General features: G+C 37.2%; 1 protein-coding gene across 2 annotated transcripts in view; it reads right to left on the reverse strand.

The window, feature by feature from the left end:
- The window catches only part of SYT1 (synaptotagmin 1), a 583,367-nt gene extending 567,261 nt beyond the window's left edge, over positions 1–16,106 (reverse strand). For both annotated transcript variants that reach the window (XM_043447114.1, XM_043447113.1), the window contains exon 1: positions 15,993–16,106. The gene's annotated coding sequence lies outside the window, so the exon portion shown is untranslated. The remainder of the gene's footprint in view (positions 1–15,992) is intronic.
- Positions 16,107–16,509: the final 403 nt, after the last annotated feature.

The following is a 16,509-nucleotide window of genomic DNA, read 5'->3' on the forward strand; positions in this document are numbered from 1 at the left end:
ACAGTGATTGTCAGATCTTGACAACTCTGCAGCATTTTGAAAACTGATATATTTAAACTCATAATATGGAAAAACTGAACCTTTACTCTCAGATCTAAAGAATAAAAATTAGTTTTAAAAAGCTGGCCACATTCCATGGCTGAGTTTACAATGTTGGTATCTGTCCACAGTAGACATGTTCCATGGTAACCCAAGCATAGGGAGAAGCATGTGCCGGGGCCCTGAAGCAGGAAGAGGTCCGGAGCATTAAAACTTGACAGAAGGCCAAAGGGGCCTGCACACAAGAATGAGAGAAACAATACTAGAAATTATTCTACTGAACAGGAGGAGCCAGATAATAAATGGACTTGAAAGTCTGAGTAAGAATAGGAGAATTGAGAAGTCAAGGTTGGCTTGATTATGGTGTGGCAATGGACATAAAGAAAAGTAAACAGATTTAAAAGATATTTACAAACTAAAAATAATAAAGATATCAAATATTTTAGACCTGAGGTCAAGAGAGACAAGAAAACAAAGATGACTTCCAGGTTTCTAGATAACACAACTAGACGGACAATGGGATCATTTATTAGGATCAGAGAACTGAAAGTTTAGTTTTTCCAAGGTGAATCTGAGGTGTCTTCGAGATATCCAAATGAAAGTGAAAGTGAAAGTCGCTCAGTCCTGTCCGACTCTTTGCGACCAGGCCAGAGTACTGGAGTGGGTAGTCTTTGCCTTCTTCAGGGGATCTTCCCAACCCAGGGATCGAACCCAGGTCTCCTGCATTGCAGGCAGAGTCTTTACCAGCTGAGCCACAAGGGAAGCCCAAGAATATTAGAGTGGGTGGCCTATCCCTTCTCCAGTGGATCTTCCCGACCCAGGAATCAAACCAGGGTCTCCTGCATTGCAGGCAGATTCTTTACTAACTGAGCTATCAGGGAAGATATCCAAATAAATTTGTTAAATTGACAGTTGTATTTCATGTCAGCACTTCTAGTAAGACAGAAATGATTTAGTTCACTCACCAAACCTACAGGAGTGCTGGCATGCTTAAATACATATTCGGTGTTTGAGATTCAGGTAAAAAAGAGAGAAGCCTTAATTAAATCACGAACTAAGTGTCTTTTATGATAATAGAAAGGTCCCTTAGAGTGCAGCTCATGCGTGCATCGCCTCCTCTGTGAAGCCATAGCTGTCTGACTAATTGATCACTCACTCTCACGTGATGTCAGAAAGTTTTCACTTTCCTGTTGCAGCTAATAAAAGAGGCTTCAAGAACTTGGCAATATCCTGTCCCTTCAAGCCCCTAGTATTAATAGTTATTAATGTTATCCCATCACATCTCTGTATTTTCTTCTATTCTATAAAACTGTTTAGCCATAACCAAAAAAGAAGTACAATATATTGACATCATTTCAACATAAAGCTTAATAGCTTTTTAACTAAAAGCTATTAACAGAAGGAAACAGACTGACATGAATCTGCTTGGTTGAGAATGACCAGTAACGGCTCTGGTGCCAGATTCATTGTGAGCTTAAAAAACTTAGAGAACCCTTGTATTTGTAGGCTGCGTTGACTGGATCTGGCAAATGGTCTGTAAGTAGAAATTCTATATGCCTCTTACAGGGTCAAAGTAGTTAACTGCTTGTGAGAAACCATCCAGAGCTTTCCTCCTGACTGCAATGAATTCTTAATATCATTGTATCATTAATGTCATTATTTGGAGAGACAGTGTTATAAGTCATTGAAGCTCTCCACATTCTGGGTTCCTGAAAGACACAAATCAGAGGATCTTCTGCCACCCCCTCCAAATACACACCGACTTTTCCACCGCGCTTACACTGTACAAACAAGAAGTCAGGTGTATGTGTTTAAGTCACTGAGGCTTGCCTACTGTTTGTTACCATAGCATATCCTAACCAATCCTGACTACTTCACAGCACGCATATGAATAAATTATGACTACTTGCTTCTGTAAGTGGTTGGCAGTGTCTGAGAGTTTGTGCTCTCAGATATTTTTGGGCAGCTTGATGAATGACTAAAAGATTGAGGACATAATCTCCAACCTTATCCACTATCATGAGAAAACTCACATGGGCGGTAGGGATGCCAAAGAAGCATCTCTGTGCTGAGTCACTTGCATATATAATTCCCTTGCAGAGAAATGTCATGATCAACTATAGATCATCTCCTGGTAGCACAGAAAGCTATTGGGAAGATCATATTATAAAATCACCACCATCACAAACTTAATGACATATTGAGGACTTTATATTATTTGCTTGTTTTTATTTTTGAACACGAAACTCTAAATATTTATGCTCAGTCTTAACTGTCTGTTGGCTCCATAGACTGGTTCTCTATTCACCACTTTAAAGAAAGAAATAATCTCCCGTTACATTTCTGAATTCTCTTCTACTCTATAAAAGTGTTTATCCATAGCCAAAAGAGAAGTAAAATGTGTTCACACCATTACAACAAACAAAAAGATTAATAGCATTTAGTTAAAAGCAATGAACTGAACTCCTCAGAAGATAGCAGACGAACATTAATCTACTTGGTTGAGAGTGACCAGTAAGAGCAAGTGGTGCCAGATTCATTGTGAGCTTAAAAAACTACAACATAAGTTCACCCGAAATCAACTACATGTGACTACAGTTAAGAACACTATAATTTTGATCTGGGAAAGCTACTGAATTTCATTCATTTACAGTATGATACTTTTACGTTTCAAATAAGCCACTGCAAGTTCCTGTATATCCATTACATTTTACTTACAGATGCTTAATGAGCTCTGAAATATACTACATTTCTTTGAAATTGATAATCCTTTTTTAGGGAACTGTTTTTATTTAAAACTGCAGATTGGTATGCTTAGTATGCTGTCACATTAACTTCCGGTCACAACCAGTATTTCTTTTAATGAATTAAGGACAAAAGGAAAAGAATTGTAAAGGGGGTATCAATACAACACCAGTAAGAAATATTTCATAGAACTTTTGTTCATATAATGTGTTGTGTGTTTGGCAGCAAACCGTGTTTGGATATCATTCAAAAACATTAGAAAATATAGATTTAGTGGACTAATTCACTTATTCAATAAGTATTTTATGGAATGCTCTTTTCCTACTGTTTGTCAGAGTCAAAAGATGATAAAAATATATCTTGAAAAACTTGCATTTTTTCACGTGACCACATACATTAAAAATCTAAATATACTATACGTGCAAGTATAAATGTACAGATGTGGAAAAACAAGATATTTAGGATATAAAAGAGCCTCGTGCCCACAGGTAAGGAAAACAGAGTATATCACTTGACAAGAATGGTCCATTATAATACTTTACTATAAACCACCGCTCATATAGGTGCTCTTGTGTGAATTCAGCACAGAATACTTCTTGAGAAATATGTTATTATCAGCATATAATGTCTACAGGAGTCTTAAGGGGGAAAAGAGGGCCATTTAAGACTGACGCTGCAATTACTAATTCACGACTCCTGCAGCCTATGGCATGCCACTGCACTTCCACTGACTGTGTTTACACGCCTCTGTAAACACCGAGATTTCTACTGCAGAGTGACCTGGGCAGACTTGGGTTAGTGAGTTCTTGAGACCAAGATATGAGACCAGATAGAGGAAAAATAATTTCTGTGTAATGCTCTGAGACCCGTGTTGTCTAAATGATAATTGACACAAAACGATTTGTTTCTTTCTGCTTTCACTGTTTATTTACTTTCGTGTCAAAATCAAAATTTGAGTTTTGTTGGATATAATCAAATATATACTCAGAAGGGAACTACATGGAGGAAAAAAGAACAGTGTGATTAAAAAGTCAAGGAATTCATTTAAATCTAGAGAACCCATAAAAATCGAGGGTGGGCTTGGTGTTCAATTCCCTTAGAAATGAGGGCAAAAGGAGAAAGGCTATTAAGATGTAACAAAAGATATACAGAAACTGTCTAAGGAATCTATGTCATAAAAGAAAAGAAGTAACTCTTCTAAAGAGAAAATGGAAGATAAAAACATTTGCCTGTTAGTCACTGGAGAGTGCATTTTGAAAGTCAGGGTGGAAATGGTATGTATTCCATGACTATAATCCCCAAAAATGTACACAAGATTACATAGACTGGAAACGTATTACACAGAAGTAAGATACTACATATATTTAAGTAACATTGAGGTGAAGTATGATCATCTTGTTCTGAAAATCTCCTTATGATGTGTGTAGATTGTTTTTAGTTAAAATACTAAAGCAGGGTTGCACTCATGAAGCCAGTATCTTTACAATTTCAGCTATATTTGCCTTTTATCTCTTTTGTATGTAGAACAAACCCACCCCACTGCATACCTTCAGTACTTAGAGTTTCCTCTATCTACTATACTCTTTCTCCTGATGTTTACATGGTCTTTCATGCCTCAACTTATATATTTTTGGTTGACCAGAGTCCCAAATTTTACTTTGTTTTATTAGCTTGTTTTATTATGTAGTAGCATCTCTCATTATTTTAAGACTACCTTAGTGAACTTTTGTTGTTGTTTTTAGCTGTTTGTATCTTTCCCCTAGCTCCCTAAATGCAAGGAACGTGCCTACTCTGTTTGCTTGTATATTCCCAGCACCCAGAATAGTGCCTGGCATGAACAGAACAGGCATGTCCTGGTGCTTATGAAGGAAGGTCATTATTCCCTAATAATTCCCTTTCCTTTCAGTTTGAAAAGGTAATAGTGTTTTTATACAAATTTATTCTATTGCATCTGTATCAATACAAAAGTAGTTACAGTAATTATAAAGTAAAACTCTATATAAACTCCTGAAAACAAGGACTCAAGCAAAACAAATAAAAATTTGAGGTACTGACACATACACACAGGTGGCCTGTTGGGTGGCATCACCGACTCAATGGACATGAGTTTGAGCAAACTCCGGGAGACGGTAAAGGACAGGCAAATCTGGTGTGCTGCAGTCCATGGGGTCTCAAAGAGTTGGACATGACTTAGCCATTATATAAGCCCTCTGAGCTCTGAATCGAAGAGTCCTCAAATTAGTTTTTTCCCCACTGCATTAAAAAGGAGCAAGGCAAGGCAAAAGGCAAGGACCCAACTAGAGTTAAATGACACTTAACTTAGCCCTCAGCCTCTGAAATGCATTCCTTTCACACTGTTATGGTCATACCAGTTGTTTAATTATTGACTACATACATACCTGTTTAGAAGTGACCATCAAGTCTTTCCAGTGCCACTCCTTTCTACATCCTCAACTATTAACACTATGGACCTTTCACTAGAATTCCCTGGATCTTATCCTGAGTGGGCCAACTAAAGGTTTAGTGCTGGAAAAACCAAGGGCCCTGCAGCAGTCTGCTCCAGCATTAACGCCAGCAGGCATCCTCTCTGACAGGTCAGCACCCGAACCTTATGAGCTAGGCATTTGTTGTTTTGCCTGCTCTAAATTTAGTCATTTCCCTTCTTTTAACAGCAGAGCTCTCTTTCTATGTGGTTGAGTGATGCTTTGTACACCTCTCAAATCCAGGGATGACACAAGGATCAGCGCAGGTAAAAAATCGTATTTTATAGCCTTCATCATCGTGATGAACTTGGGGAAAGTGACCCAAGTTGTTCTAGTCGAGATGATCCTAGACATTTTTGGGAAAAAAAAGTGTTACCTTTATAAAGGGATTTCTTTTATGTCTGTAGCCCCCGAGAACATTCCTGCCACTTTAAAGGAAGATCCTGATTATAAATAAAGCAATGGCAGAGAAACATAGAACTAAGGAGATAGGGAGGGATTGGGGTTGGGGGACAATAGGTCTGATCTTGATCATATAGCTTGATTTCCCATTTTCAGCTTGACAAAATCCAGAATATTCCTGGATATTATGGTAACTTGAGCTTTAAAATCCCTTTCTCTCTAAACCATTTTGAGTTAGATGGCCTTTTTGAAAGTTAAAGAGTTCTCCACATTTGAGTCAGTTCTAAGGAGATGGATGAAACTGGAGCCAATTATACAGAGTGAGGTAAGTCAGAAAGAGAAACACCAATACAGTATATTAACGCATATATACAGAATTTAGAAGGACGGTAATGATGACCCTATATGCAAGACAGCAAAAGAGACATGGATGTAAAAAACAGACTTTTGGACTCTGTGGGAGAAGGCAAGGGTGGGATGATTTGAGAGAAAAGCATTGAAACATGTATATGACCATATGTGAAATAGAAGACCAGTGCAAGTCGATGCATGAAGCCACTCAAAGCGGGTGCTCTGGGACAACCCAGAGGGATGGGCGTGGGAAGGGGGTTCTGGATGGGGAGACACGTATATACCCATGGCTGATTCATGCTGATTTAAGGCAAAAACCACAATATTGTATGTAAATAAATTAACTTTAAAAAAAGTGAAAGAGTTCTTGACTAATAAACAAGGGTGAAGAGTGATCAGATCTGCCAACAGCAGACAATTTGCAAAATCGTTACATTTCCATTTCCGGTGGAGTGAAGCTTTTAGTAATGAAATGTCTTACTGAGGCTCACCATGTCAGAGGAGGTCTTCACACCCAGATCTATGAGACTCCAAATTTCATGCTTTTAGCACGTTGCCATGATGGTCATCTGGACTCAAACCATGAAGTACAGTTTCTTATGACTCTTCAACTTCTTTTGATCACTTCTACCTCCTTGCTTCCATCTGTTCTGCATCTTCTACCACTGAGGAGTCTGATGATTATGATTTCTTATGGTTGAGTATTCATTCTAGAAATAAACTTCTGGGTTTGAATCCAATTCCTTCTACATAACAGCTGTGAGACCTTAGCAAGTTACTTCTTTTCCACATTTTTCTCATCTAAAAAATATAAATTTGTGCCAATCTCAAAAAATTCTTAGGAATGTTAAATGGAATGATGTGTGGAAAGTACATTAAAAAGTGCTTGACATAGTAAGAGTACAAGAATATGATTAACCTTTAATCACAAATTAAATTTTGGACAAATTTTGTGTTTGTCCGAAAATCCCCCATTCAGACCAATCTTACAGTCCAATTAACCTTGCATTCTTTCTATAAGCCTTTCCCAATTAAAACTACTGTTTCCTTCTATCACATCAGCTAGAAAGTCAATTATGATAATCCACTTTGCAATGTATATAGCTATTGGTAATCATTTCCAAATGTGCTTGATTCTTAACATAAAGAATTGTCAATTGATGGACTTCACACTAGGAGGACATAATAATTAGGGCTTGAGTATATTCCCTGCTCAGCCATTTCTATCTTGAAATAAAGAACCAATAGATTCAAAAACTTCCATCAATGTTCAGAAAACAGTGAGAAGCTGTGTAAGTGCCAACGAGAAAAATAATGTGAGATGAGGTTGGAAATCTTCTAGCAAACTACAACACACGTTTTCCCATCACCTCTTTGTAGCCTCTAGGAGGGGCCTCATGACTCTGTACTTTACAAATAAGGAAATATGTATATAAAGATAACATTTAATATCATAATGATACATCAATGACTAAAGGCTAACTGAATAAGTGACTCAGGATCAGTGACTTCTCTTAGAGAATCATCCCTTGAATAATTTTTAAAATAAATTTATTCCAAAGTTAGAGTCACAAAAGTAATGACAGTATATTAAATTGTCCTTGTCTTTTCCATGGAAAGAATAAAGACTATTCAATACACAGTGAGGATGTTAATTTTTGTTTTTATTTTTGATAAGAGCAAACTAGAGAGAATTTAAAAATTTACTTGAGTTTTTCTTTATTAACCACTGAAGCTGTATGAGTCAGTAGGTGAAAATTAATAAAAGCTTCCTAAGTTTGTAATTATAGGCAGATAACCTAACTTCTGAGTGTCCTTTATTGTATCTGTAAAATGGAGAATCTCTTCACTATCAAAGGCATATAAAGCAAAGCATATATTTTTTTTTTAAATTCAGTGAGATACAACTGTCATGAAAACAGAGATGCAAATGTTATCATTGGAAGAATAAAATTTAAAAAGATGCCTGAAAATACATGCCATTTGTTTGGACTTTTAAATATTACTGTCTTACCTCTAGTCAATCAATTTTGTTCTAAAAATTACCACTGGGATAATTTTTACACAGACGTTCTCAAAAACTTTCAAATCATGGTACATTCCATTTAAGTGTGCCAAATACATGGACAAATTACTCCCCCTTATTTATCTATACATACCTTTTATGAAACTAATCTGAGTTGTATACAAACTGAGAGGGAAATCTCTTGGTTACTGACAAAAAATAAATTCAGCAGGTAGAGATGAGTATGGGGTCTAGAGTACCAAGTTCCCAGTAGTTTCTAAAGTAAGATGATTCATTAAGATATAAAGAAAAGAGTAGGAAAGAAGGAAGGAAGAAAAAGAGGGCAGGAAGGCAGGAGATAAATAAGGGGAAAAAAATGGCAGGGAGGGAAGAGAATGTAAGAGAATTACTGTATCACGCTCTTAGCTGGAGAGTTGAACAAATCTTTTCTACTCCGGCAGTGAGTAGTAACATGCTTTAATGCATACGGGTCTGAAAGTCCAGCAGTCAGAGAAATCAAACTGTTGCTATGTGTTCAATATATAAATGATGAAGCAGATCCTCAAAGGCATAACAGAACTCATCTATGCTACTCTTCCCTGAAGAAGTCGACTCTCTCCTATCATTAATATTCATTCTGTGTTATCTAGGAATGGTTCTGAAAGTATCTATGATTCTCCAGGAAAAAAAAAAAATCCAAAACCAAACAGGAACCTTGCATTTTAAGTACATTTCCCCCCCCCACAATTTTAAAGCAGGCAATTTTAAACCATTTAGGAATAGGTTGGTTTTTTGTGGCTTTTCTAGAATTATTAAAGTCAAACTCTCAAGATGATTGTTTGGCATTTTATACTTAATATATAACTGAATAAAAATACAAAAATAGGTACATTTCCTGCAATGTCACATTGTTAACTAAACTTTCATGGACAGGAAATTCTGTACAAAGACAAAAAATTCAAGCATTTTTAGGCATATAATGGTCTGGTTTATAGATATTTAAAAATACAACTTGTGGCCTTGGATTCTGGACATTGGTTAAAATAAGATAGTGATGTTATTCTATTTCTAAAGAGATACTAGTGCTCTAGAAATATGCTCTAGTGCCCAACAGTTCACTTTATTCATTCCTCAAATCTGATAAAAATGCTACAGATTAGGCAGAAAGCCAGCCCTGTAAACCAGGATCTGGCAGACACTCCAAGCCAGAAACAGATTCCATGCTTTGCTACCTTGTCTTTCTCCTGAGAAATCGTGACAACTTTTCCTCTTAATAATCATGCTAATTCAGAGCCTGCCTGTTAGAGGAGCTTAGCTAGGCCTTGGTAACCTGTGTTGTATCATTTATCCTTGTTTCAAAGGCCATCAAGTCATCTGTCTAAAAAAAAATTTGTTAATGACTTTTCCCTCAAAAATAAGTAGCTTCCATATTTCAAGGGTGGCGAACAAGGACCAACCCACTGTTTATAATACACAGAATACCAGGGTGTGGGTGTGTGCGCAGAACATCATCTGGAAAAAGATATACTTAACTGACTTTTTCTCCTTCTCAAGGAAAAAGCAAACAGTTCCAAATTGATGTTTTCATGTAGCCTGCTGCTATGCTGCTGTACTGCTGTTTATACTTACAGTTACTTTCACATAAAATTATGTCTGAAAAAAAAACTAACAACAATCTATCCTAAAAGCAACCCTATGTGACGTTTCAGTAATAGAGATTCTACAGGAGTACAAACCAGTTCTCAGATATCTGTGATGACCAGGATGAGGTACATGAATGCTTAAGAGTCTCTGTAGCAAGACACAGGTGGATTCTGGAAGTATTAAAGCCAATCTAAGGATGTGAAAATATTTTAAATAATTATTTCAGCTTTATCCACTAGTGCTAATAAGTTGAAAAGTTAGACTGATTCATGGTTTTAACAGTCTCACCTTTTGCTTGGGTCACTTGTGAGTAATCAAAAGAAATTCCATGAAAGAAAAGCTACTTTGTCAATTATGTAAAGCTTCTATACATCGCATTTTGCAAGTGTCGACATGAAGTTTGTTATAGCTGAGCATGTTTTGTGTGAGTATTTCCATGTGTTTTTGCCTTCACGTTGATGAAAATATGCCAATAAATCTGAAAGTAGCAATTACTAAATCCAATTATCTGCCTCCAGCTAGAGTGAGGCTTGGGCTGGCATGCAAGGAGACTGGCCCGGAAGCGAAATGAGCCTCAGATAAAAACAGAAGGCTGTCCCCTGGAGGCCACACCCACGGAACTGTCCCCAGAGGGGTTTGTCTGCTTTCTTCTTTATTCGCTTATGCCGTAGAAGTTGGTTGTAGTCTGGGAGGGTGTGGGAGGCCAACTGGAGATGTCGTGTCTCATTTAAGAAACTGGAGTATCAGAAGGCTTTGTATTTAAATAATTCTCTGATTCTACTAGTGCTTAAATACCTATGGGCATTTTATCCTTGATTAGCTAGGTGAATGATTTAGAAAGAAAAAGAAAACACCTATTGCAGGAAACAACATATAACCCTCTTTAGTTGTATAATACCCTTTGGCAAAAATAATACTGCACTATATGAACTCTAGGCACTTTAGAACTATAAGCAAAGCTATACCGAACAAATAGAGAAACAACAGGTTTATTGGGATGAGGCGAGACCAAATTTCAGTATCATACCTGGATTGAATTAATTGGATATTTTGACCAAAATTCATTCCTGAGTGAGTCACTTAGTTAAATGTCTTAGGCATAGTCTGGGGGTTGCTGCAGCAGGACTGTTATCTAGCCTGTGCAATGAAATGTTGTGTGATAGGGCTGCTAGGAGATTGCATTTTAACCAAACTATTTCAGAAACGAAATTATTTCACCAGATTCTTATACTTGCTGAGAAAGGCCATTCTCATCCTACATGGGAATTTTCCAGTTCCCATTTTGTACAAACAGTTAAAATATAGAAGGCATTTATTATCTTTATAAGCTTTACAGTCTTCCAGGGCTCCTCTTCAGCAAAATGACTCCATATGTGGATAACTAATATGCTCAACATACTACTAGTGAGACCAATACAGGAATGATTGATTTCTTTCTATCTATGCAACGGCATAACCCAAAATGATGAACTCTGACCTCCTCTCAATTACATTACTGGTAAGTTACGGAAACCAATGTGCTACATTCCTTCCAAGCATTGAATGTATTTGTAAAGAATCAGAAATAGTTCTAAACAATTAGAAGTTGTGGTTTAACTAAGTGTAGAAGAAATTATAGGAATTACAGAAATTTTTTTAAACTGCTTTGGATTTTCCAAAGACATGTCACAAAATTTCTTTCTAACACATCTTAAATGTGCTATTGTTATTCTGACATAGGTTCCAATTTGTTTTAGAACTCTCTTAAATAATGTTTTTAAATTTGGAAGGCAAATATTTTAAAAAGAGGTTTCCTTGACATAGGACTTCTGCAATTATATTTAAAACTATAGAAATAACAGCCCCAGTGCTTACTCTTCCTACAACATAGCAGTGTTTCTCATTGCACACTTTAAAAGTTTTCCTTTTTTAAATAATCTAAGGTTAAAGTTTTATTCATATACAAAAAGAAAATACTGTGTGCTCTCTTACTTCCAGTAGATTACATGACTATATTTACAATATTATTTAATATACATTTATTTTCTTATACTAACACATATGAGTAGAATGATGCTCATACACGCCCAACTATCACAGTTCATCTTATAGTCAATATAAAAATGGCTCTTCAAGAAAGAACACTCCTAAAATGACAGAGAAGATAAAAGAAAAACACTATTTCCTTCAGACTAGAAAGATTAAATCATGCTTTTAAAAAATGGCCACACTTAATGGAGAGGTTTGAATCAAGTTTATAAAAACATTATGAAAAAATAATGCTCATTCTTAAAGAAATTACTAAAGATACTGATCTAAACCCCCTTACCTGAAAAAGCAATGGTAATCATGTTGATTATATAAAAGATTAAGAACAAATTTACCTTTATGCAAATGTTGAAAGAAACAAAATCTTAGAAGAAACTTTAATGCCCTGTTATGTCTACATCATATGAAAATATGATTTCAGTTTGTTACTTGCATATAAAAGTGTATCTTGTACTGAGAGGTTTTATTTTATTTTTTTTCAAATCCATGATTCATATAAAAATCACTTCTTCCCTAAGCCATAGAAGAGCTGTATAAAGGGAAAGATCTATACCCCCATTAATTTTGCCTCTGGGTATTTCTAGTCTTTTCAACCAAATAAATATTAAAAGCATCCCTAAGACACTGTCATCTTTCATTAAATGGTACTTTTTACAGAAGTACTCCCTAGTTTCAGCAGATTATATGCTATTGCCCATTAGTCTTGAATCCTTTCAGAAAATATTACATAATATATACATATATACACACACGCACATACATATATATATACACAAGTGTACATACATATATTCTTACATACTAGTTGAAATTATTTATTTGGACTGCCATATACTTTATTCCTATTTAAATAGCTTTGAACAATTTCAATGGCAAATAATTTCAACTAGAAAGCATCTCACACGTTAAACTTTTGATACAGATGTATTTATGACAAGCAAATCATTGAAAAATTTTTAGAATCACAAGTGTTTTAGGTATTTAATTTTAGTAAGCATTATTTTTTAGCAAAATACTTGTAAAACCCACACCTACATTATTCTATGCCAGAAAATCTAACTTTGGTCTTGGTAGTCTGTAATATTAGATGAAATTTGCTCTGTTATGTAATCACACTGCTTACTTTTGCTTTCCCTTCCCCAAATCATTTAATCACTACCATTAGGAAAAAAAATATTATGTTCCAATTTGGAATTAATGGTATCTCTTCCTAGCTATTACACAAACCGGAACTCTTTTAAGAGCTCAAAGTATTTCAGGCTTGCATAATTGTCTATGTTAAGTGTGAGATTTTTAAGATTAGATGGCTGTAAAAACCTAATTTGGGAACTCAATATAAATTGATTTAGTATATTGAACTTAAAGGAGATGAACTGATGTTATATCTATGGTATCATTAGGCAAGCTCAAATTAGCTTTCCGATCTAACATATTCTGCATTTTATTTATTAATCATCTAGTTCATTTTGCAAATACAATTAAGAGACATTACTATATTCTAGCTTTATTTGCAGTTAGCACCAAGTCTAATATGCAAATCTTATAAATACCATAACCATTTTCATATTTCTGGACTAGAACTATCTGATGATTTGACCAGACAGAATAACTAATACTCTTCATTATGAAATGAAGTTCAAAACTACTCTGCAACAATTCTCTATTGTGTGGTATTTTATAAAATTAGTATTTTAGGATTTCCCCTGTAGAGCAGCAACCTTTAGTTCTGATAAAAATACATTAAAGCCTAATTACCATATTTTCTCTGAAACATTAATAAGATTTACTAAGATATTCTTTTAAAAGGACAAAAGATGAAGGTTGTATGAAACTGTTATGTTAGAACATTTTATGAGATGACAGGGCAATAATTTCCTACAATGTATCATTTAAAGTCTTACTTCAATCCACTCACTACATATTGGAATTAGTTCTGACTTCCGGTATATAAAGGCGTAATTTTTTTTGTAAGCACGTGAAAACCTCAGTACTCATGTGCATGTCTTTTACATGTCACTGCTATAATTAACATTTGTTAAGAGTTTCGAACATAAATGTCACAAACCAAGCCCAAACTTGCAACTTTCCTAAGACACAGTGAGCAATAACCAAGTAAAATCTTAATTTGCTCACATGGAAAGCAATTCTCTTTCCAAGTTCCTTCTCTCTTCATGTCTAAACTTGTTAATTCAGATGTACACATGTGAGGCAATTAAACGACTGTCCTTTTGTCCTTGTAACCGAAAGGTGGCACCTCTAAAAATTAGAGTTAGCTTTCAACAGAGGTACTACATTAAAAAGGAAAAAAAAAAACAAAACAAAACAGGCATTTAAATGTCAAAGCCTTAGAAAGATCTTGTTTCTGTGACTTGAGGTTAATTCTACTGAAATAGGAAAGATAAGTGTCTCAAATGGAAAATAGTTCAGAAAATAACACCTATTAAATTGATAGTAAATAAACGCAGCTCTTCTCTAGATCAGTGTATAAACTTGTCCACTAAGATATGTAGTGAAAATAATACTTTCTGGGATACATAGGTTAGTGTGGAAGGTCAAGTAGAGTTGAGAAAGGCGGCTCCCTTTTCTTATCCCAAGTGGACACATAAAAAAAAAAAAAAAGTAAACTTGGCATTTCCTCTGATAAATCAAAGGGGAAGATTTATCTGGACACCAACATCTGCTGATTTCTCTGCACTCATGTAGGATCCACTTGGAATGCTTTCCCATTGCATTCAACTAAGCACTTCTTTCTACCTCCTCCCATCTGACAGCCATCACTTATCTGTCTCTGATGAATAACAAGAAAGGAAAGCTTATACCACTGACGATGGAATTAGAAATTTCTGAGGCTACCATCAAGGTTCTGTCCAACAAGTCCTGTTCACCTAACCTATCAGGCAGGCAACCAGGGCACAGAGTTGTTTTGATATCTTTCTCTGTATTATAATAAGAGATGAGAACAAAAACATTTTCCCCATTAAGATTTTTGAAATTTGAGGCTATCTTCCTACCATTACTTTCTAAACTTTGTTCCAGTACAAGAGAATTCTTGGCCAGCTGAGCTTCCATGTGCCTTTTAAATGGAGTACTAAAATTGTATAAGCATCAAGTTTACATCTATTAAATATACTTATTGAAAGAAAATAAGGCAAAGCACGAATTCAATATCTGGGAAACAAAATGCAAACAGCAGAAAGATAGAAGGAAATCACAATTCATACACAAATGCAGCTTTAACACAAAAGTTAAATGTTTGCTTTGTTTTAAAGGGTTAATCTTCAAGAAAGTCAAAATCAACACACACACAAAGCTAACTAGATTAGCCTTCTCAAAGCAGAAGCCCAAGCCTCCTGATAGGACTAGTGTCACTTAAAAATGTCTTGAAACTTTATACATATACATATATAGGTATATATATACATATATTTTGCTCCTCAACATAAAGGCCATACCAAAGAATCTCAGGAAATTAATCTGTTTTTAATTTTTTTTTTTCTCTATTGGAAAAGCTTCTCCAAGTTCAGACATTACCGCTGATGGACAATACCAAATAGCCTCACAGGACAGATGGAAACAGGAAGAGTCAAATGGTGGGCACTTAAAAGCAACAGCAATTAAGCTGTTGAAAGTGGGTTGAAACGGTGGTTTATTTTTGTTCCATTTGAAGGAATCAAGTGAGAGACACAGCCTCTTGCAAGGAGCAGATCAAGTCAAACTTGACACTTCCCCTCTCTGCACAGCTTCTCTACTTCCTTTATTCAGTTTAATTGCTTTCCCTACTCTAATTTTTTGCAGAGGTTGTATTCTATCTCTGCTCCTTCTCCCCTGCCCTGGGCAGGAAAAAAAAAAAAAAAATCTTTCTCCTTTCATCACTACCTTCCTCTTTCCTCTAAGAAAAGGCAATCCTCTCCAGGAGGAGAAAAAAGCCCTGTGCGTGCTTCGGATGGGAGGAGGGAGAAGAGGAGAGATTGAGAAGGGAGTTCGGGGGGTGGGGGTGGTGAGGGATAGAAATTGAGGGTGGGGGGCGGAGGAGAGGGCAGGAGAGAAGGAAAGAAGAAGATGGGGGATGCCCAACATCAACTCCAGGCTCTGAATCACAGGCGCTGCGCTAAGTGCTTCTCCAAGAGATGCACATGTGGTCTCATTACACTGCTCACAATAGGCCACCCGGGGCTCCCTTCCCAGGTCTGTCTCCCCCCACCAAACCCCAAGTGTGCCGAGAAGAAAACCTTCTGGACGGATTCAAGCAAATAGGCACCGCCGAGGTGGCCGTGCCGCCACTCCCGCTGCCTTACCTGGAGCGGGGAACAGGAGGTGATGCCTGCTCGCCGGTCCCTACAGCTTCCCGGGGCTGACCGGTGCACACGACTCCTTTCGCTGCCTCTGCTCTTGGAGGGGCAGCCTGCAACACAAAAGGGGGGTGTGGGTGTGGGTGTGTGGGAGGTTTTCCAGGGCCACCAGCTGGTCCCAGCTGGCCGCCCCCACCCTACACACACCCCTCCGGGGCTCCCAGCCCCGCTCTCCGGGGAGCACCACCCTGGGGGCTTGCCCGGGTGCAGTCTCAAGTTGCCGCTGCCAAGTGCTGCCGCCGCCGCTGCAGGAGGAGGAGGTGGACGGACAGTGGGGGCAGCACTCGGTCTAGAGCATCCCCACACTGCAGCTTCTCCAGGAATCCCTCCAGTGAGGAGGCGGCCGCCCGTCAGCTCCCAGCCCCGGCCGCCTGATTGGCTCCGCCGCCGGTACGCGGAGCCGGGGAGCCAATCCGGGCGCACTAATAATAGGTGGACCCGCGCAGCCCACAGCGCCCATCCC

Source organism: Cervus canadensis, chromosome 25, assembly GCF_019320065.1.
Source record: "Cervus canadensis isolate Bull #8, Minnesota chromosome 25, ASM1932006v1, whole genome shotgun sequence".
Lineage (NCBI taxonomy): Eukaryota > Metazoa > Chordata > Mammalia > Artiodactyla > Cervidae > Cervus > Cervus canadensis.